Here is a 27120-nt window from a genome sequence, read left to right as displayed (position 1 = left end):
TGTTCATAAAGTGAATAATAATTATGACGTTTTAAATAACCTGATTTATTTAAATATTTTATTGTTATTATTGACGACCTGTATAAATGCAAGTGCGCCCAATTGTTGAAGTTTTTAGCCCCATCTGGTTTTAAATCTCAAAATACTAGAAAGAATACCCTTTACTATGCCCAAAAATGGGCCGTCCATTCGATTAATTCTCCTATCTTTAAAATAAAAATTGCAATCTTAAGAGCACAGGCGTTCTGTGAGAAATTTTTTTCATGTTCTAATGGTATTTAAATGGAAGATGCTCAGATAAACTGGCGTCATTAATCCCTTCAGCACAGGTGCATAGTCAGAAAATTTTCCAAACGCAGGCCCGAGATTTGTAGGGGACAAAAAAAATAATTTGTATACGATTAATTTTTTTCATATGAGAACGGGTGGTTTTTACGACTAGTTCATCAGCTTGGCTGTGGGAAGATTTATCAACCTCTGTGTTTCTTTCCTCCTACATCATATATCTCATCAAGACCCATGTCTCCTTAAAATACCCCTCTACACAGCATATTCGAAGATGACATAGGTTCCGAGGAAAATTATTTTCGTCAAAGCCTCCTGTGTGGCTAAATGTAAAACAAAAATAAAGTAATCTGAGAGGATGGTATAAACTTTTCCTGGGACAGCCCCACTCGAACCCGCTTCCCGAATTGAATTAATTCTCTGATAAAATGATGCTTTTAATGACGTTCTATTACAGTAAGTTAGTGACGACGGTTGTTAGTACTGATGATTTGTGATTTAAGTGGGTAACGCCAACCCGTGGGAAATCCACAGGGCTCTTGAAAACTCGGGAAAAGGATCAGAACGATACTTATCGAGCGTTGTGCTCGGTAATAGCGAAGGGAACGTAGAGAGTGTTGACATAGTCTCCATTCTTGAGACACTTCTGGGCAAGTTAGTTCCTCTAGACTCAGTTAATGGGGAAAGTGTTCACCATCAACAGGTAAGAAACCTGTCACGGCTTCCACCTAGAGACCTCGCCCAGGGGGACGGCGTACCACCATTAAGTCGAGCAGAGGTTGAAATCATAATTAAGGGTTTGGGTCCGAAGAAGGCACCGGGATTCGACAGATTGAACGGCATAATAGCGAAGAATGTTTGGATCCACGCTAAAGAGGAGCTTTATCAAGTGTTGGAAACGTGCTTGCGTAGAGGAGTATTCCCTACAGAATTGAAGAAAGGCGTGCTCCGGATTATACCAAAGGGGAACAACAAGCCGAGAACAGATATCGGAGCCTACAGACCCATCACTTTACTTCCAATCTTAGGTAAAATACTGGAAAAAATCATCAAACATAGGCTCCGTCTCACCTTGTCTCCACCCTGCGACCGCCAATTTGGGTTCATCCCCGGTAAGTCCACTGAGCACGCCATTAAGTATGCGCTTGAATGGGTGAGGGTTTGTACCAAGAAGTATGTAATTGGAATATTTTTGGACATCTCGGGTGCCTTCGATCATGCGTGGTGGCCGATGATTTTAACTAAGTTGAAAAGCCGTAATTGCCCGCCTTTACTGTTCAATATTATTAGTGATTATTTACGTAACAGAAAGGTTATTGTGATGTATGGTGATTTTTTCATCATACGTGACGTTAACATGGGCTGTCCACAAGGGTCAATCCTCGGGCCTGACCTGTGGAACATCCTTTTTGACGACTCCTCTAGGTTACCCTTGCCTGAAGGATGCATATCGGTGGACTACGCAGATGATAAGTTTCTTTTGGTCTCAGGGGACATCAGAAAGGAAGTGGAGAGTAAAGCAGAAGAGGGTCTGCGTGAAATTCTTGAATGGGGTAAGAGAAACAGGCTGAACTTCGCTCCCCATAAGACCGTGGGACTCTTGATGAAGGGTATGCTCAGTCGTGCCAGAAACCCTACCATCAGAATGGGAGGCTCCACTATTCGTTTCGTTGAAAGCACCAGGTATTTAGGCGTCACTTTAGATAGATCTTCTTCGTTCCTAGCGCACGTCAAGAGTGTTTCTAGCAGGGCCCAGGCCCTATTCTTGAAATTGAGAAGGCTCTCAACGGCTGAGTGGGGATTGCGGACTCCGGCACTTCGCCTCATATATAGGGGTGTTTACGTGACGCATGTCTCGTATGCAGCTTCTGTGTGGGAGCACCGGCTAGATAATGCATTGATCCACTTGGCCCTCAAGCGGGGCCAACGGACTCCCCTGTTGGCTCTTTCGGGCGCATATAGGACTGTGGCTAATGATGCATTACCGGTTCTGGCTGGTACACTGCCAATTGACTTGGAAATAAGGGAAGTTTTGACAAAAAAGGCATTGACAAGAGGTAAGGCCGCTGTCCACCTGGGAGTCGAACTGACACCCGGTGGAGCGGTGTCCCTTCCTGGCTTATTGAAAGCCATGCGAGATAGAACGCTGAGTGTATGGCAAGAGCGATGGGATAGGTCGACGAAGGGTAGATTGACTTTCTCTTTCTTCCCTTCAGTTAAAAGCAGAATGGAAGGGGCGCACATAAAACTGGATCACTATATGACGCAATTGGTGTCCGGTCATGGGGAGCTCAGGGGGCGGCTACATAGTCTCGCCTTGTCTCCTCATCCGAACTGTTCATGTGGTGACACTAACCAGACAGCCGAGCACATTCTGTGGCACTGCGAGTTGATGAAGGATGCCCGAGAGGAAATGTTGGATGGCTTGAGAGGGATTACAAGACCGGCATGGAATGCCGATCTCGTGTTGAACAGAGAAAATTTTGAATGCTTCAAAAAGTTTGTAAAGTCCTGGGTAGAGAGATGGCCTGTGCTTAGAGTTGCTGATTTAGATTAAAATCATCTTTGTTTCAGGTGCCAAGCGTATTGTTCCTGTCACTCCACGGTTACTCCTCTTATAACAAATTTAATATTGTTTATGCGCGATTGCTTTATGTTTTATTTTTATTTTTATATACTCATTGGTTTTACTTTCTTTGTCTTATGGCATGATCGCAATGCATTTATTATTTTATTTGTTTGTTTTATTATTTCTTATTCATTTATTGTGTATACTGGCTTTTTACACCGTTTTTGCCAATTCTTTACACTGTTTTTTTTTATGCACATTCTTTCTTTTACTTTTGAATTTGGGCCTTATTTATTTATTAGGAACGCGTTGATAATGATAATACTGTTTCTTTTTGTGTTCTTTAATACTATGTTAATCTTTTTTTCCCTTCTTTTTTTTCTATTATGAACGGTCAATTTGTTGTTGATCACAACTTATTTTCTACGTTTGTTATTTGCCTTTTTATTTGTTACTAACAAATTGGTTTATGAATAGGTTGTCGAACTGAACTCTATCGTACTGTATTGTTCATTTCCCCACCACGGGGGCGGATAGACCCTGTTCCTGCATCCAGTAAGGTGACATTAATCCGGGGCGGCTGTCCCACGAACCACGGGTGCCTCCCCCGGCATCATGAGCGGGCCTGGGGAATGTTTGCGCGAGCCCGGTCCCCTTCCGTCCTGCCTCCGGTGACCTGAGGCTCACTTCATTCCCTAGGGTCTTTGGGAGTATCTCCCCCCCCCCTCCCCCCATTTTCATTTCTTCGAGGGTACTCTCGGAAAACTGGCTAAGGGACGCGGGTGCTTGGGATCGTTGTGGCCAGGCCGCTTGCCACGCTCATTCTTGCCGGGACCGCCCCGTGATAGTGGGGTAAACTGCCCTCGATACGCGGCTTGTATATTTTTATGTTTCAATCATACTTCCACTTATAAAATTTGTGCTCCTTATTTATTATTTAATTTTAGATGCCAAACCACCAGGCGAACACATTTCATATGACATGTGTTCTTATTTTGTGTTACTATTAATGTAAGTATGCATACATTATTTCGTACTAACAATCATGCATGCAGGGACATTGGAGGGTCTAGATTCGTTTTAAAATAAATGTAGCTTCTTTTTACAAAAAAAAATTAGAGTCCTGACGTGTGCGGCTAAGGAGGTTAAACAATCAGTTTCCTCACACAGCCGTCGGGAAAGGGTGGGTCCCCTCCAATGATGATTTGTGAAAAAATAATTGTTATGTGGAGGTTATTTATAGAGCTGACACATGAAACAATTGAACTGTACAACGCAACATGATACTGCTATTAATATGAATAATCTATTGTTGGTTAGGTTTACATGCAGCTATTTTTCTAATAGGATACAGCCATATACTAAATTACATTCCGAACGATTAAAAAAAAACTATAAAATTGAATGAAAAATGGCATTATAAAATGATAATATTGCCATAAAATAAGTATTGTGCAGTATTGTACAGTGCAAACCAGTGTAGTTCCACATGACTTTAGCCTGCATACCTGTACGATAGCCTACCTCTGATAGGAGAAGAAATATAAAAAAAACTAAAAAAAATTCTCGAAAATAAATAAAAAAAAGCCATTCTACAAATTATCGAATAAAAAAAATAACCTTAAATACATGTTTCCCATTGGTAAAAACAAGTTCAGTAGGACAGGTTTAAATGAAAACATCAGTGAAAAGCTGCAACATCATTAGCAAAACTCCATTAGGATCAAGTTGTCCTGAAAAAGTCCTGGAAAGAAGGTTCTGTATTTGTGGAGGCTTTGAATGATGTATTTAGAGACTCCGACGCCTTGTGTCCCGTCATGTGATTATCGTCTCGGCGCAAACACCTGTTGGCACTCTATTCATCGTAAAACTAAGCGTTTTATCGTTAATCTGACTATTATGTGCTCAAATGTTATGTTTTATATGTGTATGCCAACAAACTAGAACATGTCGTGTTATTTGAACTGGTAAAACTTAAGGTGATTTTCATACGAGTATCCAATAAATCACACACTCTTGAAGAGAATTTATACAAATATTTCATAATCATTAGTCGGCCATGAAAAGATTCTTAATGTATAGGTGATCGATAGCCTTGCGAATAGGACTCTTGATCTTTAATTGGATAGACTGGGTTTGATGCCCATTGTAGCCGATACAATCCTTTTACAAATCAAGTTCGATACATGTTTTGCTCTGTTACATAGTTATGCGCATCGTGCATCTCTATTATTAATTGAATTGTAGACAGTCAGGATTTATAGATTCTAATTACCTTTAATATACCAACTAGAACCAGTCGATCGAAAATTATTTTTGATTGCAACAATAATATCAGGACTGAGTCATTTAGATACTCGCTTCTACCTACTTTCGCAGAAAATTTAGTGTTGATGTGTTTAGTGAGAATGTATTCAACTGCATAGAATATAGTTATAAGAAGGCTATAATAATATATCTCTGTAATAATTACAATTAATGTTAGCATAAAACTTTTCATCTGCATGGGTTATATATAATTTTAAAAGAAAATTATACATGTTTGTACAAGCCCATATGGGCGCATATATATATTTAAATATAAATGAATAAATAATTTCGAAAGCCATCAATATTGATAAACAAATTTGTTCGGGAGGGTTATTGCAGGAGATCATTTGTTTGGTTCCATGTCAACTTAGGAGAGTGGCAAATTAATAATGTTGAGAAGTGATATAAAGTCATTAAAAGTGTCACATAAACCTAACCTAACGTAATCGACTAAACTACATTTCTTATCACTTTTTATGACTCCATATCACTTTTCAAGAGTGTGTTGTAATATGTTGAATTACCCATTCCTGAGTTGCTCGGTGACCGTTTTTTGTATTGTGAGCTTGTTTTATACTAAGAAGAATTTGTTTTAAATAATAATTTAAGTTTAGGTTTAAATTTAATGTTATTATTATATTAAATTTACATTTATGTATTTTTTCAAATAATTTGATTGTAAAGCTGCACATCTTGATACAGGAATGCCCTAGTGAGATGTGCAGAGTATGTTTTTTATGTTAACTATTTTTTGAATAAACAAAATAAATAAAATAATACATTAATAATTGGCAATAAATCTTGCTTGTTGTTCAGCATATAGAAAATTAATTAGATAAACAATATTTTTATATTGTGTAAAGTTTGTGAAGTGTGAAGAGAACATCATGCTGGATTTCTTTAGAAACCATTAAAGTAATGTACCAGGTAGCAAGAAAAACCATGTAAGACAAACTATTTACCAACTGCTAACGTGTACAAGTAGAAACCATGTAAGATGACAAACTATTTACCAACTACTACCATGTACTGATAGAAAGCATGTAGGATGACAAACCATTTACTAATTACTACCATTTACCAGTAGAAACCATGTAAGATGACAAACTATTTATCAACTACTAACATGTACCGATAGAAAACATGTAAGATGACAAACTTTTTACTAACTACTAGGTACCATGTACCAGTAGATACCATGTAAGATGACAAACTATTTACCAACTACTACCATGTACCGATAGAAACCAGGTAAGACGACAAACTATTTACAAATTACTAACGTGTACAAGTAGAAACCATGTAAGATGACAAACTATTTACCAACTACTACCATGTACTGATAGAAATCATGTAGGATGACAAATCATTTACTAACTACTACCATCATTTACCAGTAGAAATCATGTAAGATGACAAACTATTTATCAACTACTAACATGTACCGATAGAAAACATATAAGATGACAAACTATTTTGAAGAATCAAAAACATTTTCTCATTTTAGAGCATAATAATCTAATACTCTAGTTAATGATAGTCAGAGACCCAAATTAAAACAATGGGACAGCTATTTCGACTGCTTTCAGACATTTGGGTGATACGGCTAGGAGAGTGTTTTCGGAAAGTGAAACGCTCTAACGGCTAATGGGCTGGGATTGGTGAGGAGTGGGGGGTCGAGGAAAGCCACTAAAGTAAAGATATTGCAGCCGTAAAACAATCAAGGCAATATAAAGGAGCCAAACTGCCATTAAAATATTTTATTCAAGTTTTTATTACGCGTTTAAAGTTATGCAACCATTATCGCCGGTTTTCACTTTCAACGAGATGTCTTGCTTTCTTCCAATTAACCCTCAGATGGGCAATGTACTTTGACAGTTTGAAAATCGCTTTGAAAGTCAAAACAGCTGTAACAATAATAAAAACCAAAATACTTGCAGAACTTAATAATATACCACCGTTATTATAATTCTATACACCCGATCGCCGTATACAAAATTTGGATAGTGACTATAAAGATGCTGTTGATATATTCGACACATCATTCACCAAATATAAACAATTTATCTCAGAAAGAAGATCATCAAATTTAATTTAATTTAACTTTATAAATTATGTAGCTCTGATTATTTTACCAATGTTTTGAAATTTTCCTAGTTTTATATTTGTCCATCTTGCATGGTGGAGTGTATAGTTTCCACTTTATTTCGTTTTTGACATTGTTTTTGTTTTAGAGGCTGTGTTTTATTTTGTCTTTTTTTATTTGATTTTATTGTGCTTATTAAGATGTTCTTTGTAATAAATAATAAAAAATTGACGTGAAATTAGAAATAAATAAATAAATAATATTATTAAATTTGAGTTTTATTATTTTTTAAATAAACAAATGGAGTTCTACGAATTAAACTAAACATAATTGATAATGTGCTTCTACTCCTTTGGATGGGCAGTGCGACCTGGCCAGGCCATATAAGAGGTGTGGGATATCGGACTAGTTTCAGATAAAGGCAGGTGTGCAAAAAAGTGTGTATGGATGTGTCAGTATATTGTGTATATATATGTTTTGCCGATAAGGAGATTCAAGAAGGTTGCGAAACCGATGCAAGCGTAATTAACAAGATTGAGAAAGAGACTCCATTTGAACTAGATGAAAAGCGATTGACGGGATAATCGAGTACCGATGAAAAAAGAAATCGGCAAAGGTCAATAAACCAAATAGTTGTCTCGATATCTAAGAATATCAGAATGTCTAAAGATAATGTTGTATTGTGTTCTGCACCCTCTATTGAGTTGGATAGATTTTAATCTGTTTGTGTAGGAGTGCAAATCTACAGTAAAAAACATAATACTTTTTTTAAATAGTTTAAAAAAGGTTATACTATGAACTAGTAAAATATCATTAGTAGGTATTATTCACAAACAGTAAATAGTAATCCAAAATCAATATATATATATTTTAAAAGTAAGTGTACAATGTGCATTCTGCTAAAACTCAGAAACGAGTCCCGGTACGATAAAGGGAGTTATATAGTGCTGTAGCCTTCTATCCCCCATCCATGAAGAAGGTTCCCATTTTGACTTGAAGGGCGTGCTTTTGAAGATAAGACAGAGCTGGAAGTTTTGATCTCTAGAAATGTCTAGAACAGTCCATAACATTCGAGAGTATTCTAAAGCATTCCACCACATTCTAGAACATCCAGAAACGTGCTGGAATGTTTGGGAATAGTCTGGAACGTTCGGAAACATCTCTGAACATCCCAGATCATAATGAACTAAAAACAGGATAACAGAATGTTTCCTGATAAACTTTTAATAAATTCGTAATTGAGACAACACATTGGTTTCTCTAAATATTATAAAACAAAGTCACTATCCGCGTTTGTCTATTTGTGTGCTTAGTTCTTTTAAATTATTCAACGGAGTTTGATAGGGTTTTCACTATCATTTAGAGACTCTTTTCCGGAAGTTTTAAATATAAAATACATGGATATTATATTTATTGAAATTACAGAAAAGTCGGGTACAGGTCAGCTAGTATTAAATACATTTTTCATTCAACAGGTTTCCAAAAAAAAAGTTACCTGTAGGTACCTATTAAGTCAGATACGAAAGAAGGTTATAATATCTAGTATAAGGCTTAAATCTGTCCGAAGGAGTAGGGTAGAAAATGGAATCAGCGTCTGAAAGAAAACATGAACACCCTCGGGTCAAGATATACCTACGTTTAGTTCGCCCAAATCTTCTCACCTGTGTGATCCTGACATGATTCTACGTCAGTATATCCTTACCCTCGTGATATCCTACCAGGCCCTTCCTTCGTATATAATATTTACCAACCCCTCTAACATTTGACAGCCTTTATTTTCAAAATCACCCTCCGGAGAATGGGTACATACCCCCTCTGTTTCACGACAAACAAATTAGATTTATTTCTTCGAAAATTTATAATATGATAAATTTACAAGTATTATTTATTAATAAGAAAATAAAGAATTTCCGGAATAAAATTTACTTTTAATATTTGTTAGAACTTCGATAAAACATATCTAAAAATAATTTTTTAATGAAGATTTAAATTGTTAGTAAAATTTCTTTTTCTTCAGTACTTAGAAATTGGGGTTTGTCAATATATGTCACTTTTGACGAACAGTGAGAACCTTGACCGATTATGATAAATATTTTGAGTAAATAACTTAAAAACGGATTATATAAATGATTTAAAAATATTGCTTTTCATCTACTGACGAATTTGGTTTTTAGATCAAAGTCCTTAATAAAAACAACGTAATTATTTATTTATTATTATTAAGTCTAATTTGTAGTTGATAATGCCTTTGGAAGGTGAAACAGATGTAAATTAGTAATAATAACAATATTTCCAATAGTTACACGAATGTTTAAACACCAAAATCTGTGATTGCCCTCCTGTATAAAAAACAGAACAATTAATAAAGTATCTAGGAATCGTAATTGACCATTAGGTACCTTAGATGGATACCTCACTTAAAACAAATCACAAATAAACTTCTCAAAACAATACACATTTTCTTAACATAAGAAACAGATATAAAATAAAACAATTGAAAACAATATATTTTACACTTTGCTAATCAATAATAGAATATGGAATAATTGCTTGGGGAGGAGCAACAAACTCGGCTATCAATTACATAGAAACCGCACAGAAAACGATCGTAAAGGTAATACTAAAAAAACATAGACTGACTGATACAGACAAAATATTCAACAGCTGTGACGTACTAGATATTCGCCAATTATACGTTCAAACACTACGAAACTACATTTTTGACAAAAAAAAATTAAACATACACAAAATATCACTAACAGACCAGTTAGACAAGCGTACAAAGAAAACATAAAAACTCCGACAATAAATTCAAGCTTTGGACAAAGACACTACCAATACCATGGTATAAAAGCATTCAACAGTGTAAAACTTTAAATTTAAATTGAGGAAAATACAAATTAATTCAAACACAAAATTACAAAATGGATTAAAGAACAAAAAAGACAATATGACCAAAATGTCATAGCATAAAATAAAAAAAAACCTACAGGTAACACACAAAACCAATATAAACACACATCACTCACAAACACACAAGATTATATTTCAAATGTATTATTTTCTCTTCAAATGCATTATGTAGATTATATTTTCATATTATAAAATGAAGGCCTCAGCACGGGCAAGCCACCCAGTGAGGCCAACAAACATTACGGGAAAATTTTAAAATGTAAAAAATGTGTACCAAATAAAAAAAAATGTTTAAGGATGCTGTGTGGAGGGTCTGTTTAGGGAAAGGAAGGAGAGAAAGTTCTGAGAAGGAAAAGGTATGACGGGTCGGTAGTAATCTGGGTGTGAATGTGTCGAGGAATAGCGGAGGTATGAATCCGGCTGGAGAGATCAAAAGTCTCCCTAAACCAGTCTCTCCTTATCCGACCCACTACGCAGTAGGTGAGTAAACGCATTCGCCGCCAAGACCTGGACAAACCTCACCCCATGAAACGGGGAACCCCTGCTAAGTCACCAAACGTAGCAATTATTTGGATGACCCATGGGAGAGGTGTTGGTTATCCAATAATTGATTTACTGGGCGGCGGTACCTATACCCGCCACCCAAATTAGAACTTGTTTAAAAATAAACTGTTTTTCAATGAAAGATTTGCATTCATTCATTCATTTCATGGGAATGGAAATTAACCCACTTTCGGACATTTGATCAAGCTGAAACTCAGCAGATAGACTTGATGTCCGCAATACATTCTATCTACTTTCGGTGGCAATCACACATATAAGCAGCCAGTCCCTGGGGAGGAAGGTTCAATCCTCAATGTCTTCTTCTTTCTTCTTCCTAGCACTATCCCAACTCATTGCCTAGGTAGGCTGTTGGGGTCGGCTCTTCTCGTTCTCAGGTTATAGCTTCTTCGGTTCTGAGTGTCGCTTTCATCTAGGCCGTTTCTTTGTAGGATTTTGGAGCATTGGGTCATCCAGGAGTTCTTTGGTCTACCTCTGGATGACTGTCTTTGAAGCTCTATAGACATTGCCTGCTTCACAGTGTGGTCTGGTGGTCTCCGTCTTATGAGCCCATACCATCTTAACTGTCGTTCCTCTAGCTTACTGTTTATGTCAGTGACATCCAGGCTACCACGAATGCGTGAGCTTTTAATTTTATCTTTTAATGATACTCCTGCCGTCCATCTAAGCATTCGCATTTCTGCTGATTCGAGTTGACTAGAGTAGGAGTTGTACATAGTCCAGCATTCGGAGCCATACATTATCGCGGGTCTAACAATAGTCTGGTATGTCTTTCCTTTAAGTTTTATTGGCATTTTCGTGTCGCACAAAATTCCTGTTACGGATCTAAATTTCATCCATCCCACTCCTATCCTATGGTTGACATCCGCTGCACATCCTCCGTCTCTGTGGATGAGTGAGCCCAGATACTTAAATGAGTCACAGTTCTCTAATCTTACTCCATCCAATTGCATCGAAGGAGTTACAGCATTTGGGTCTTCAAATGGTAAATACAAATATTCCGTCTTTTTCCTGCTAATTTTTAGTCCATTATCCTCCAGGATCTTTCTCCACCTTTCCAGGCTATTTTGTAGATCACAATGATTTTTTTCTATCAGTACTACTTCATCTGCAAAAAGCATAGTCTTGAGAATACTGTTCATTTCTTGACTCGTTAGGTAATTCATGACCATTATGAATAGCAATGGGCTGAGGACAGATCCTTGGTGTACCCCCACTTTAATTGGACATGTTGGTGACATCCCTGATGTGCATCTTACTTGTGTTTCTACGTCTGTATACATATCTTGTATAAGGTTCAATCCTCAATGTAGTAAAAAAAAAATATTTTTATGAACAAATGTATTGTAAAAATTTTGATTTTTACCTGCTGATTTTATCGAAGTAATTTTATTTTGTTGATATTGTTAAATAATAATTATTTGTTGAACATTCGAAAAAAACTGGCAAACATATGAACCTTTCATTTAAACCCCACAAGATCAATACGAAACACAAGCGGCGGTGATGGCTACAGAAAACCCACCTAAATAATCAAATTTAAGTTTTTTTTATGCAATTTTTATCTTCACGTTTAATTTTAGAAATTATCTTTGTTGATAGCTCGCAATATATCCTATACATTTCCTGTGAAGAATTGTTTTCATTTTCAAAATATATCCCGAAAGCTTAGCGCGACCGAGAGATTGTTTCCAAATTCAACTAGCAATAGAACGCCTTTCAGAACCTTTTATACAGGGTGTGTCGGCACGTACCCGACAAACTTTAACAAGCTATTCCTTAGTACATTTGGAGTAAAAAATGTTATGGGCACTTTGCTGTCTGGTAACATTTTTTTTTAATAAAAAAATTATCCTTCTTATTTTCACCACATGTCACCACTGTTTTATCCTTTGTCACAGTTTGAAAACCCATCTGGCAATATTTCATTCGAGTTTCATTGAATAATATACGTACGTGCATACATTGGCGCGCTTTTACAATCACAACGAAATGGCATGGCACCATTCGTCTCATTTTTAAATATTATTATTTAGTGTGTATGAAAGAGCGAATACGCTTTTTGACACACTTGCTAATAACAGCTGTTGAACACGAAAAAAAATGCCAATGACAGTGACGGAGTGTGGTTTTTTTTATAATTTTTTGTTTTTAATTGAAAAAAAATGTTACCGGACAGCAAAGTGCTCATTACATTTTTTACTCCAAATGTGCTAAAGAAAAGCTAGTTAAAGTTTGTCGGGAACGTGCAGATACACCCTGTATTTATTTATTTATTAACGGACATCGTCCAAATTACAAAATAATAACACGAATACAGTAAAATGAAAAATACAGGAGTAGAAAAAGGTACATGAAAGCAAAAACATGAGGCAGATATAATATAATCAATTCAATCTCATATCGAGCATATTACGTCGAAGGCTTTGAAAATGCTGGGATTTATACTTAGAGTATATTCAGTTTTCAAAAATCCACAAACATTTAAGATTCTCTACATATCTTACGTCCGAAGCCACCTAGAGTATGCATCAACAGTGTGGAACCCTCATAATTCTACATATAAATCAAACATAGAAAGAGTTCAGAAAAAAGTTTTTGAAATATGTCTCTTATCGCATGCGAAATGATGAAAACAATGTGTCCATGAACTTTAAAACTCTTGATCAACGCCGAGATATCAGAGACCTAGTAATGCTATATAAGATAATCCACTATTTTATTGATAGCCCATACCTTTTACAAAATATTCATTTCAGATGTCCATTAAGAGTAACTCGATCTCCGGACACATTTTATATTCCTAAGAGCAATACTAATTATGTTGAAAATGTATTTATAAGAAGAAGCTGTAGCACCTTTAATATATTATGCACAAATATCGATGTGTTTAACACGAGCCTCGCAGGATTCATAGCATTCCTAAGAGAGTAGCGCTCGATCGTTGCGGGAAACTTAGTAGTGTTAGTGTGTGTATTGTTTTTGTATGGGTTGAATCTGTAGTCTTTTTATTTTTTTGGAGATTTTCCTTTACTACTAGTTAGTATTTATATTGTATTGTATTATTTATATTCATATGTTTTTCTACCAATGAATCTTCTGTGGAAACTTTACTGGTTTATGCAACTTGGTAAAAATGATTTGTATTAAAATATATTTGTGTAACTGTTTGTTTCCCAAATAAAATAAAATAAAAAAAAAACAAAATAAGAAAATAAAGTGACAAATCGAATCAAGTCAAGACTACGCCGTGGGTCAGGACCACAGGACACTTATAATATTCCGTCATTTGTTTAGTGACTGACAAAAATCATTTAGACTTATCCCCAAAAAGTTAAGGTTTTGACTTGAGTTGACCAGTTTACACATTCTGGACAATGGTGAATTATATCCATAATTTGTCGAATGATGGTTGAGGAAGAGCAGTTCATTATTTCTGAGTCTGTGCGAGGGGATATTGAAGGAAATGAGTTGCAGTAGAGTAGGTGAATCAATAATACCATTTATAATTTTGAAGAAGCAAATGAGGTCATTTCTTTCCCGACGGACTTCCAAAGGAGAGAGGTATACCTATTTTTACTTATATATTTATACCCAATTATACTGATAACTCACTTGGACATCGTCCGATTTAATAAATTTTTACCTCAAATTCTGGAAATTATTTTGTTTAAAGATGGAGACTATAGGAAATAAGCATTAACGATATATCTTATTTTGCAAACACTGGGTCATTTCTGACCGGTCGGCCGCCAGAGTCTTCGTATTAAAAACTCTTGCGCTGTAATTGAATTCTTTACAGCGCCAGATACTAATGGGGTTCGTTCAAATTATTAATTAACTGTAAACTTTTGTAGAGTGATTAAAGTGCCCACTATCCAACCATTATCTATCGGGAAACTAATGCATTAGGCGGTCGAAGATAATTGAACGTCTATCTGTATCTATGTAACTACTGCACAGTGAAAGCACTATCATGATTTTTTATCATAATGGACTGATTTTAATCAGATGTAAGATCCAGTGTACATTCTATATTTCTTTTTACAGTTATTTTAATGAGAGTTTAAGATCTATCATCATGTTTTCCGTCGGTACAGGTACAAAAACCGCAAAAGCGTACATGACATTTACCAAATGAGAACGAGCACCAGATCCACCGCATAGATATTTTTTGATATCCGAATTAGGTTGTCACCGTGTTTTTCAGTTGCCAGAGACCGATGTAAAATTACATTTACGTGTTTCAATTGCTCATTTAAATTCGCTAAATACCTTTTCATAAATATTTAGCTTATTAATTTAGGTAGATAGAACGGTAAAGCGATGTTCTTTATAATGGATATTAAAATGTACTATCCTAATGTATAAATAATTACGAAATCGATAGGAAAATGTAATTATGTTGAGATAGCAGAACTGCATTAATTTTTTTGATATGAATCGTGGATTACGAAAAAAATTTTTTCAGGAAGGTAGGCCGATAAAAATGATGTCAGGACGAAATTACACAGACGTGAATTTGAAGTATCAATTTTATACTGATATAATTACATTACGAAATTAATCATGTTCTAAATTACAAATACACCTACTTATATAACAACTACTAGCATTACACAGAAATTAATTTATTGTACCAATATTATTCTGCCAGAATTACACACGAGTGGAATTATTCGTGCACGAAATTACAAATACACCTACTAGAATTACACAGACGTGAATATAATGTACAAATATTATACTGCTGGAATTGTACACGGACGGAAATACTTATGTACCTAATTACAAATACACCTATGTAAATAACACCTACTAGAATTACACAGACATGTGTTTTGCGTATTGGATTTGTCCTATTTTGGTACCTTTTCTGATTTTGTTTCATGTCCCTGTGCTATATCTGTGAATATCCTAGTTGTATAAAATTTTATTCTAAGTATTGCTAATGATTTTATGTGTCATTTTTCATAATTAACGTTTTTGTTTCGTTTGAAAATCTATTTCTTCCAAGCAGTACTGATTCTCATCGTTTTTTTTTTTTTGAGAATTACAACTTATGTTGTTCTCTGTCGTAACACAAGAAAATAATCGTTGAGTGGTAGTTAAAATGTGGAGCAATACTGGAGTTGCATGCACATAGTGATTGCTGTTTTTTTTTTATTTATTTATTGACGCCCTATTGGACTTTTCTGTATATAACAATTACAAATTTCATTTTAACAACAGCATAAAACAAACAATAGGAAATCGGAATAAAATATAATGATTTCTCATACATTATTTACATTTAAAAAGTGGTGGACTAATTTGGCTTTAAATGTATTGAAGCTTAAATTAAATATGTCAGCGACATCACTTAGTTCATTGCCCTACCTATGTATTCTTTCTAACACAGAATTCGTAGCGAAGTTATTGTTGTAGAATAAAATATTCCGTCTAGTATATTTTGGAGGTATATGTAAAGATAGCAAATTTATAGTGTCAGGGCTGTCCAACCTTGAATGAACAATTTTATATAATAAAAGGAGATCAAATATTTTTCGCCTTTCTGATAATTTCGATAAATTAAGTTTACTGCGTAAATTGACATAATTGATTTCAATAATAGGAATACCAATTTTGAAATTAATAAAACGTAAAAAATTATTTTGAATTTTTTTGTGGAAATTTTTTGATGGATTCTTTAATATTCTTTGGTATACATCTATTCATCGTATTTGTCAAAAGATAGATTTTAATCTAATGAAACTCTAAATACTATTATTGGTACGTGGAGTTTTTGCACGTGTTAGTTTGTTATCATTAAAAATACCCTCACCCTATGATTGTGGCTGACAAGCCCCCACAGGTACTTTGTTATACTTATTTAGGTTTCAGTATTATTGTTTCAACCATGAACACGCTGCACAGCTATAATTTTAGTTTGAATAACTGTATTTAGTATTTTTATAATATTTTTTAACTTTATATTCTTAATACCCGGCGTCGCTCGAAATTTTTCTACTTTCTATAAATATAATATGCATATTCTCTAGATGATAGTGACAACCCTATCAAAATCCGTTGTGTAGTTTAGAAAAACTAAGCGTACGGATAGACGCGGATAGCGGATTCATTTTAGTATAATAGAGATATTATTTTATTCTATGACTTTAAAGCTGCACGTCTTGACACATGAATGCCCTAATAAAATGAGTTACACTGTTTTTTTTAAATATAAATGACGTCACATATAACAAGGTCTAGGAGAAACGAATTCTCTAATATGCAACCGATATAAAATAAAACATTCATTTCCATTTAGTGCAACTTATAAAATGATATCTCTTGACCTTTTCAGTTCATCAACCTTACTTACTTAAACAACCTTTTGAAGAGATAAATGTTTTCCGATGCCTTCCTTACCGCAACCTTCAAACCTCAATAAATTCGTTTCCCTTAAACTTATGCCTAAAAAACAACTCGATCAGGCGCTTTTCACTTTCTTCTAACTGCGGATATTTTTACGACGGTACTTAACAAGTGTATAAAAATAAAATTATCCCAAAAAAAAAATTCAAACATTCCAGAAATTCCCACAAACATCCCCAATCCGGGGATTTACAGCCAATAAACATGAAGAGACCACGATTGGTGTATGTATTTTTCATGCCTGGCAGCACAGGTGTGGGAATTTCTTATTCGGCGATATAATTCCGGGGAAATTCCCTTTCGCATTCGTTCGGAAGGACTATGAATGTTTGATGCGCGGATTTATGCCTCGCGATAATCACTACCAATATCTGAAATAAACATGGGGTTGTAAATTACAACGGGCTGGCTGCGTTCAGAAAACGTGTTTTTTAAGATAAGTGATGAAGTAAACGCCCTAGAGATTTGAGAGTTTTATGTAACTAGTCTCCGGTCCCGTAAGTGTTACGAAAGTAATAAATCCAATTTTTTTATACATATTAATAAAGAAAAAAGATAAATGATTGCAGGCTTGCGCGAGGAACATTATTCATCAATTTTATTGTGATAAATTTATAAAGCGTTCATATTATTATTTTTTAACATAGATACCCACTAGATAGATCGTAGCCGTCATTTTGACGGCTGCCCGAAATAATGTGAAGATATTTCGATTCAAGTTTATTAACAGATACGTCACTTATTTAATTTTATAATATAATTTTTTATACCTACAAAGACCTCCGCCGTCAATGTGACGGTTAGGACCACTAAGCTGAGTTTGTTTACAAACTTTTTCCTCTACGTTTATAACATATCCATTCTACCGCGCAAAATGATAGTACTAATCTCTCTGATCTCGATCTGTACGTCGATTGGTCTCAATTGGTGTCAATTGTCAGTATGCTATCTCATGTTGATCTTTGCGCACTTATTTCAAGTCGCCGAATAATCGTTTCGTTGTGTTTTTGTACATTATACTCTACCAAAGGTGTACCTAATTTTATAAAGTAAGCAATTTCATTAATTATTTATTTTATATTATGCGTAAAATTACACTCATGTGATCAGCCGTCAATATGACGGTCGTGGTTTTAAAAGGTATGGAGCAGTACCCAGTCGTTCTAGTGTTAATACATATGATTTAAATTTTCATGTACAAATTTTTTAATTTTTGGGTTATTTAAGGAAGGTTTGGGACAACGTTATAGTGTAATCATAAAGAGGTAAGTGTAGATTGTGATAATACGTGTGTTAATGAGCCTCTTAATGTGATTTTCTGGGTTTAGTTTTGGTGCAGCCGTCTAATACCGATTACAGATAACTATTAAGTTCGGCCCCGTCGTCGTCCTATTTATTATTCATATGATTTCAAAAAGACAGATTGGCTAAAGAATGAGGAAGCGAACACGGTATAATAACCAAAAATTAATCAGGGTAGTGCTTTTATAGTTTTATTAAAATTCATCGTAGGTAACTACTTAAATAATTTTAACAAAATTTATACTCATTTCGTACGTAAAGTACCTGTCGTGTTCTGTCAAGCTGTTATTTATACTGAGAAAAACACAAGTTTAACTAATCCGCCGAAAGTAAAAGACTATCTATCGTGAAAAACAACGAAAGTTCAACTTGTGGAAGTGTTATCTCTTAAATCATTTGCTTTTAAGCACATTTTTAAAGTTATAAACTAATCATCCAAAATAATTGTTTCACTAACAGAAGTACCTACCTACCAAGTGATATTTACAACAACAAGTGCGTTCATTGGCTGCCTTTGATTATGAGCTCACTTTTCTGGGCTCCAATTGGTTGTCTTTGATTATGAGCTCACTTTTCTAGGCTCCAATTGGTTGTCATAGTGTTTTGAAATTTTAAATAACTTCTGCATTCTAACAAATCGAAAATAATTATTTTATTTAAAAAAATACTTCGTTTAACCTTTGCCGTTGATGCATATGTTTTAAAATTATGGGGAAAAAAAAGAACTCTGTTAAAAGCCATATAATTGCTTCCCCTTACACCTCCCAGTCTGAAGAATCGGACTCCGACGCTGATGAGATTGAAGCCGAAAATAACCCTGACCTGAGTCATGTATCAGGACATAAAATATTATCCGGGACTCAAATTGCCCTAAAAGCCTTACAGGACGCATTGGCTGAAAAGCCATCCAAAGTGTCTAAAGAGCAGCAGCTCAAAGTATCGAGAAACGTGACAAATGTTCTCGGTTCCGTTGCCCAACTTTTGCTGGAGAAGGAAGAGCTTAGAGGAGACCTTAATTCGGCCCTAGCTAATATCAAGGTCTTGCAGGCCGAGAAAACAATGGCTGAAAATTATACAAAACAGCTGCTGGACAAAATTCAACAGCTTGAATCAGATCTGGGTCCAGTAATGCGCCGTGTGGCTGATGCAACAGAGGCTAGCCTTTCATTTGCTGAAGTTACAAAGAAAAAACTCCCAGTGCCTCCACCACTCACTCGTACCAGTATCAAAATAGGGAAACCAAGACCATCCGTATGTTTTTTTCCCAAACTACCGGGGGTCGATGATAGCGATGGGACTAAAAAAATTATTAAGGACATCGTTAAGCCATCGCAATTAGGAGTGAGGATAGCGGGAGTAAAAAACATAAAAAACAAAGGAGTCATTATCCACACTGCCAGCAGCCAGGAACAAGAAAGGCTTTTAAATGATCCTGTTATATCCAGCTCTGACTTGCTGAGTGCCCGTCTTCCAGTTAGGAGGCAGCCAAGGTTAATATTTTTTAACGTGCCCCGTGAACTATCGGATGAGAAATTTTTATAGAATGCCCTCTCTGGAATCTCTGAAGGTGACAACTTTAAAGAGTGTGCATCCAAGTGCAAACTTAGTCATATGGCTGGAGCTCGAACCGGACCGTCTTGCCACAGAGTGTACTCGGTGCCCGCTAACATTCGTCATGCATTGGTGCAACAAGGTCGTGTATTCGTGGACTGGACCGTTTGCGGTGTGCGTGACTTTGTAGGACTTACAGTGTGTCTGAACTGTCAAATGGTTGGACATTCTCACAAGTACTGCAAAGATACAAAGAGATGCTCTCACTGCGGTGTAGAAGGACACGCGCGCGAGGCCTGCCCCGCTGCTGCTGCAGCACCCAGTTGCGCTACATGCGCACGTTTTGGAAAGCCTGCAGTTTCCCGGGCCCACCCCACTGGAGATAAGGACTGCCCGGCGTACAAAGCGGTTTTATTGAAGGATCTCTCCACCATCGACTATGGCGTTTAATCATACGGAAAAAGATGACGAGGCAGTTGCTGTTGATGCATTAAATATACTATATCAAAACGTGAGGGGTATTCGAACAAAGACCGTAAGTGTGCGCAATGAAATTTTAATCAATAATTATGACATTATTTGTTTTTCTGAAACATGGCTGAAGTCAACAGTGTTTAGTGAAGAACTGTTTGATGACAGATATATAGTATTTAGGAGAGATCGTGAGTCAACCAAATCTGCGTCTAAAGAAGGTGGCGGAGTTCTAGCCGCCGTTTCTAAAAAACTGCTTGTGTCCAGAAAAACGGAATGGGAGAGTGACAATGAAGATTTGGGGCTTGTAATTAAATCTCGTTCCAACTCGCTCATCTTTATTTGCATCCTCTATATTCCTCCTAGTGTAACTGTAGACAATTATTGTAATCAGATTGAAAAATTACAAGATCTGTATTTTAAGTATTCAATTTCCAATTCACAGTTTATTATTATTGGTGATTTCAATTTGCCCGAAATAAAATGGTTACCTGACAATTCATTTAAAAATAATGTACTTTCACCTTCTAATTATAAAAGCATGAAAGCACACAGTCTTGTCAACCTTTCATCAATTTGCAACTTGTATCAATTCAATAATGTACTAAATACAAATGAAAATTTATTGGATCTTGTTTTCTCTGATAAAGTTAACATAGATATACATAAAGCACCAGGCTTAACCAAATTGGATCAATATTACCCTTCATTTGAAATAATGGTGAAACAGAATAAAGATCAATTTTTAGAAATCAATAGAAGTGACTCAAAATATAACTTCAGGAAGGGAAACTTTCATGAATGTCGACAGGATCTATTATCTGTTAATTGGATAACTCTTTTTAAAAATGAAAATGTGAATAGTATGGTGATCTTGTTCTATGAAAAATTATGGGAAATAATTGACAAACACTTTAAAAAATATATTACTAAAACAAAAAATCAATATCCTGTCTGGTTTAATCAGCATTTGATTGCTCTTCTTAAGAAAAAAAACAGCATTAGACTTAAGGTAAAAAAACATGGTAACGAGTCAGATTATAGAGAATTTTCTTATTTAAGGAAAGTTACAAAAAAATACAAAGCGAATGTTATAAATCATACATCAACTCTGTCGAAAGTGGTCTGCAAGGTAACATAAAGGTGTTCTGGTCATACTCAAAATCATTACGAAAAACCAATTGTATTCCTAAAGTAATGCATCTTAACGATATTTCCGCAAATGACGGTGAGCACATAGCAAACATATTTTCTAAATATTTTTCATCTGTTTATACCAATTCGGAATCATCCACTAATGGTTCAATGCCAAACATAACTGAACACAATCAAAGCAATTTGGGTAAAATACATATTGGTGCAGATGAAATAAAATGTTTTTTGAGTAAAATAGATTCCAACAAGGGTCCAGGCCCAGATAATATTCCTCCTTTCTTTGTCAGTTGCTTTGCAGACTCTTTATGTTTACCGCTTTTTATAATTTTTAATACATCCCTAACCACGGGAACTTTTCCTGATCTGTGGAAAAAAGCACATGTGGTACCAGTATTAAAATCGGGAGACCAATCTTTAGTAAAAAATTATAGACCAATCAGTATATTATCCTGTTTTGCTAAGGTTTTTGAATCTTTGATATATAAAAATATTTTTTCGCATTTTAAGCCCCTTCTCTGCACTAGGCAACATGGGTTTGTTCCTCAAAGATCTATTAACTCAAATCTTTTGGAATTTTGTAATTATGTATGTAATTTTTTTAATGAAAGATTACAAGTAGATGCAATTTATACTGATTTTCAAAAAGCTTTTGATAATCACTCCATCTTATTAAAAAAACTTGAACAAATAGGAATACATGGAGATCTACTTCGCTGGGTGAAATCATATTTGTATAACAGAACTCAATTAGTTCTTATTAATGGATACAAATCATCCCCTATAATTGTAACTTCCGGTGTACCACAGGGTTCAAATCTTGGCCCCCTGCTTTTTCTTATATTCATAAATGACCTTGGCTCGAAATTAAATTGTGATTATGCTTTTTTCGCCGATGATCTTAAAATTTTTCGTAAAATCAAGTCTGTTTCCGATCATCAACTGCTTCAAAACGACCTCCACACACTTAATAACTGGTGTACTGTCAATGATATGCACTTAAATGTTGAAAAATGTTACATTTTAAACTTCACTAGAAATAGAATTATAAAGGATTTTTCCTATGTTATTAATAATATTATTCTCAAAAAAGTATCTTCAATAAGAGATCTAGGAATCACTCTTGATTCTAAATTCATATTTGATATACAAATTAACGACATTAAGTGCAAATCATTAAAAATGATGGGATTTATTCATAGAATATGTAAACCTTTCCAAGATCCTCAATCAATTCTAACTCTTTAAAATGCCTTAATTAGAAGTAAACTTGAATATGGAAGCTCTATTTGGAATCCACATTACTGCAAATATGAAAATATTGTAGAATCCATTAAAAAAAAATGCTAAGAATGTTATCCTTCAAATGTGGATTACATGACCATCTAAGATCATATGACGTACGTCGTGATTACTTCAAGATTGATACACTTAAAACTAGAAGGCAATTGACTGATCTCATATGTTTACATAAAATTATTCACGGTCAACTTGATACTACATTATGTCTTAGCAATATTAAAATAAATGTCCCCAATTCGCATTGTTTAAGGCGCCATAATATTTTTCACCTGAAGACATTTATAAATAATATCGCCTACTTTAGCCCTCTGACCCAGATGTGTCGACTATATAACAAGATAGAGTGTGCTGAAATAGATATTTTCGTCGATAATTTGTACGGATTCAGAAAAAAAGTTCTGGTGCTATTAAAGAATATTAGCTAATTCATTGTGTCAATTTTCTCTCTATGCATACCTCTCGTATTTCTTATGCCTCTTACCACTTGTAATAATGTATAATGTAATGTGTTACTTGAGCGAGCTTGTATATGATTGTGTATTTTATTTTTATTTTTTGATGTTTTTGTTTTCTAATTGCATGTATCTGTATTTAATTGTATGTATCTGTATTTAATTTATTGTATCTTTATTTAATTGTAGATTTTTGTAATTGTACAATAACTGAGTTTTTATAAGTGGATTGTTCTCACGTAAGTGTGATCATCAGTAAAACCCAGTATAAATAAATAAATAAATAAACACGAAAGTGGAGAAGAGGTCGGGAGCGTCCGAGAAAAATATTATGTTTTTTTTTAATATATTCAATAATATTGTTTTTGGATTTATAAAAACAATTTATTTTTAAAGAAGTTCTGCTGTGTAATTATTATTAAGCGTGACAGCTGTTTCGCCCTCTGAAGGCATTATCAAACTGTGGGTAGCCCACTTACAGATGATACATTTATATTATTTGTAGATAGGTATTTTAATTTCAATTACTGATTTCTTATTTCTGAGTAAAATGTTAGAAATTATTAATGGTTATTACCCCAGTAAAGTTTCCCCAATTACTGTAATGTTTAAATGTGACTGAATGTTTTTATGTTAGTTATTCCCAAACGATGACTTATAGGGTTATTTTATTAGCTTTATTAAGTATTTCATAGTGCACTCATATTTGTTTGAAGTTCAAACCTAGTGCAAATATGAGTGCACTATTTGTTTGAAGTTCAAACCTAGTGCAAATATGAGTGCACTATGAAGTACTTAATTATGCTATTAAAATTACCCTATGAGTCATCGTTTGGGAATAACTAACATAAAAACTAAAACATCACAGTAATTAGGGAAACTTTACTGGAGTAATACCCATTAACAATCTCTAACATTTTACTCAGAAATCAATTAAGAAATCAGTAATTGAAATTAAAATACCGATCTAAAAATAATATAAATGTATCCTCTGTAAGTGGGCTACCCACAGTTTGATAATGCCTTCAGAGGGCGAAACAGCTGTCACACGGGATAATAACTACACAGCAGAACTTGTTTAAAAATAAACTGTTTTATACACCCAATAACAATATTATTGAATATATAAAAAATAAAAATTAAAATGGAGTTCTACAAATTAAACTTAATAACAATAAATATATTATGTTTTGATTACGACCTCAAACAGATTGAAGCAGAGTGGTCTAAAGCATCTGGTTCCCACCCCCTGTAAAATAATATGTAAGTATTATTTTTTATGCATGATGATTACTTTAAATGCAGTTCCGAGTTATTACAGACTTTCAATGTGAAAATTGCCATGACGTATCTAGCATCCGAAAAGAGAGGGCTCTAGAAGAAGTGATTCATGATTAATGAACTCATTCATCAAGTATATAAAAAATAGCCGTTAGAATCATACAATATATTATTTATAAGTTATTTATACTATCGCAATTTAAGAGGCGTTTATGGGTACCGCCGCTCTCGGAACCATTTATTGAATAAGCAATACCCCTCCCATAGGTGGTTTTCCATGTTTGCTGACTTGGATTTGCCCACCTACTGCGTTATGGGCAGGGTCGGAGGATACTTGTTGAGGGAGACCTTTTGACCTATAAAGCCGGACTCTCTCGACTCATCACCTTGCACCGTAGTAGAAGGGATGTTTTCAAACATGCGTCACTCCTGCACATATTGACCCCCAGATTCCTACCCACGCCTCATATTTGTTTCCTTCTCAGAATGTCCTGTCTTTGCTTCCTCTAAAAAGACTTCGACACAGCATCCCAATAGATGAAATCCTAAGTTTCTTTTCTGAGGGACTCCTAAGTGGAGTTTTTGTAAATATAAATATATAAAATGTCGTCACCCTTTTCGGAACAATCGTTCCTTCCTAAGGAACTTATGTCACCTAAACAAAAAATATTATTTTACTGTCCCATCTTAGACATATTCTTCGTTCGCCGTTCCACCCTCCCCTCACCACTCTTATGGTAGCCATACACGTTAGGGTTTGCATGATGGTTATGCATGTACATGCATAACCATCATGCATAACCGAAAAAATATCTATTTTGATATTTCTTAGGTTGCATGTACATGCATCGATAACTGTACAGTTTTTTACATACACACTAGGGTTTGCATGATGGTTATGCATGTACATGCATAACCATCATGCAAACCCTAACGTGTATGGCTACCATTAACTAATACCTTTTCACGTCCACAACCCCAACTTTAAGCAACATATTATATTCACCCTCAAATTTTAGGTTACGATATATTTTTCCTTGAAGAATTCACGGTTGTTCCGAAACCGGTCAGTTTTCATTAAAAAATAAATATTTGGTGGTTCAAACAAAATAATCAAATGTTTCCAAGAAAATATAGTCAAAATTCTAAAAGCCTTTCGCTCATATAAGCGCGTGGTAATTATCTTCTTAGAAAGCTCCGTACATTCTTCAAAAAGAAATGTCTAATTCAAAATCCCTGATTTGGATTGACGTTTGTATTATTTGTTGTATTACTGGGAAAAACTTAAGTTTTATCATAAAAGTGTCTCAAGCCAAAAGACATTTCGCTCAAAATCTCTCCAGTATTCGCATTTAAAAGTACTTGGAGGCATTATGACTGGAATTCTCATTGACACTGAAACTTTATATGGCTGCTTTGTTCGCCAAAGGTGTGATGGCTTATGGAAAAAAAAGACAAAAAGAGAGATGGCTTGGTTTGGATACAACCGCGCAACTATATGCACGTAAGTAGTGTGTTTTTATAACATAGTTCAATATTAATTTATATTTTTAGGCATACACATTATTTTCTATTATACGCTATATGACACTATAGCAATAACACGGGACATTGATTTTACATTTGCTATTTTACACTCCATTACTATTGATTTTACATTTGCTATTTCACACCCATTACTATTGATTTTACATTTGCAATTTCATACTCCATTACTATTGATTTTACATTTGATATTTAACACTCCATGATTATTGATTTTAAATTTGCTATTTTACACTCTATTCCAATTGATTTTACATTTGCTATTTTGCACTCCATTACTATTAATTTTAAATTTGCTATTTTACAATCCATTACCATTGATTTTACATTTGCTATTTAACACTCCATTACTATCGATTTTACATTTGCTATTTCACACTCCATTACTTTTGATTTCACATTTGCTATTTTACACTCCATTGCTGTTGATTTTACATGTATTTTGTGATTAGTGGCAAAAGTAGAGTTGACATATATTTTAAAAGTCTTTTGAATTTAAGACTATTTAGAACTGGAGAATTTTTATGAAATGACCTTAAAAAGTTTACAAATTCTTAGTTGATTAGATCTTTTACACATTTAGTTATTTACAATGTCACGGACTGTGAAGGTGAAAGGTTTCTGACTTTATGAATATGATTGTCTAAAAAGATATTTATATTAAATTTTACATAATAGAAGAAACTTTGACAATATCTTATTAGTATTATTGATAGGTAAAAGTACAAGTAATTATACAATAAATACAAATATGGTAAACAAGTGTGTGGAAAGATAAAGAGAAATTTTGAATTTAGAATAACATGCTCACGAATTGTAATTAATTAAAAATAAAAATATACAAGTAGAATTTCAACAATTTACATATTAAATTAGTTTTGTTTGCAGAGAATCGTGAAATTTTTTTTCGAAGTGTAGTCATA

General features: G+C 34.5%; 1 protein-coding gene across 1 annotated transcript in view; it reads left to right on the top strand.

The window, feature by feature from the left end:
* Positions 1-18096: 18096 nt before the first annotated feature.
* The window catches only part of LOC149411875 (uncharacterized), a 358391-nt gene continuing 349367 nt past the window's right edge, over positions 18097-27120 (top strand). The window contains exon 1 of the mRNA XM_089646228.1: positions 18097-18190. The gene's annotated coding sequence lies outside the window, so the exon portion shown is untranslated. The remainder of the gene's footprint in view (positions 18191-27120) is intronic.

The sequence above is a fragment of the Hesperophylax consimilis genome, chromosome 24 (assembly GCF_061612785.1).
Source record: "Hesperophylax consimilis isolate HC1 chromosome 24, BYU_Hcon_1.0, whole genome shotgun sequence".
Classification (NCBI taxonomy): Eukaryota; Metazoa; Arthropoda; class Insecta; order Trichoptera; family Limnephilidae; genus Hesperophylax; species Hesperophylax consimilis.
This window is presented reverse-complemented; position numbering and strand designations above follow the sequence as displayed.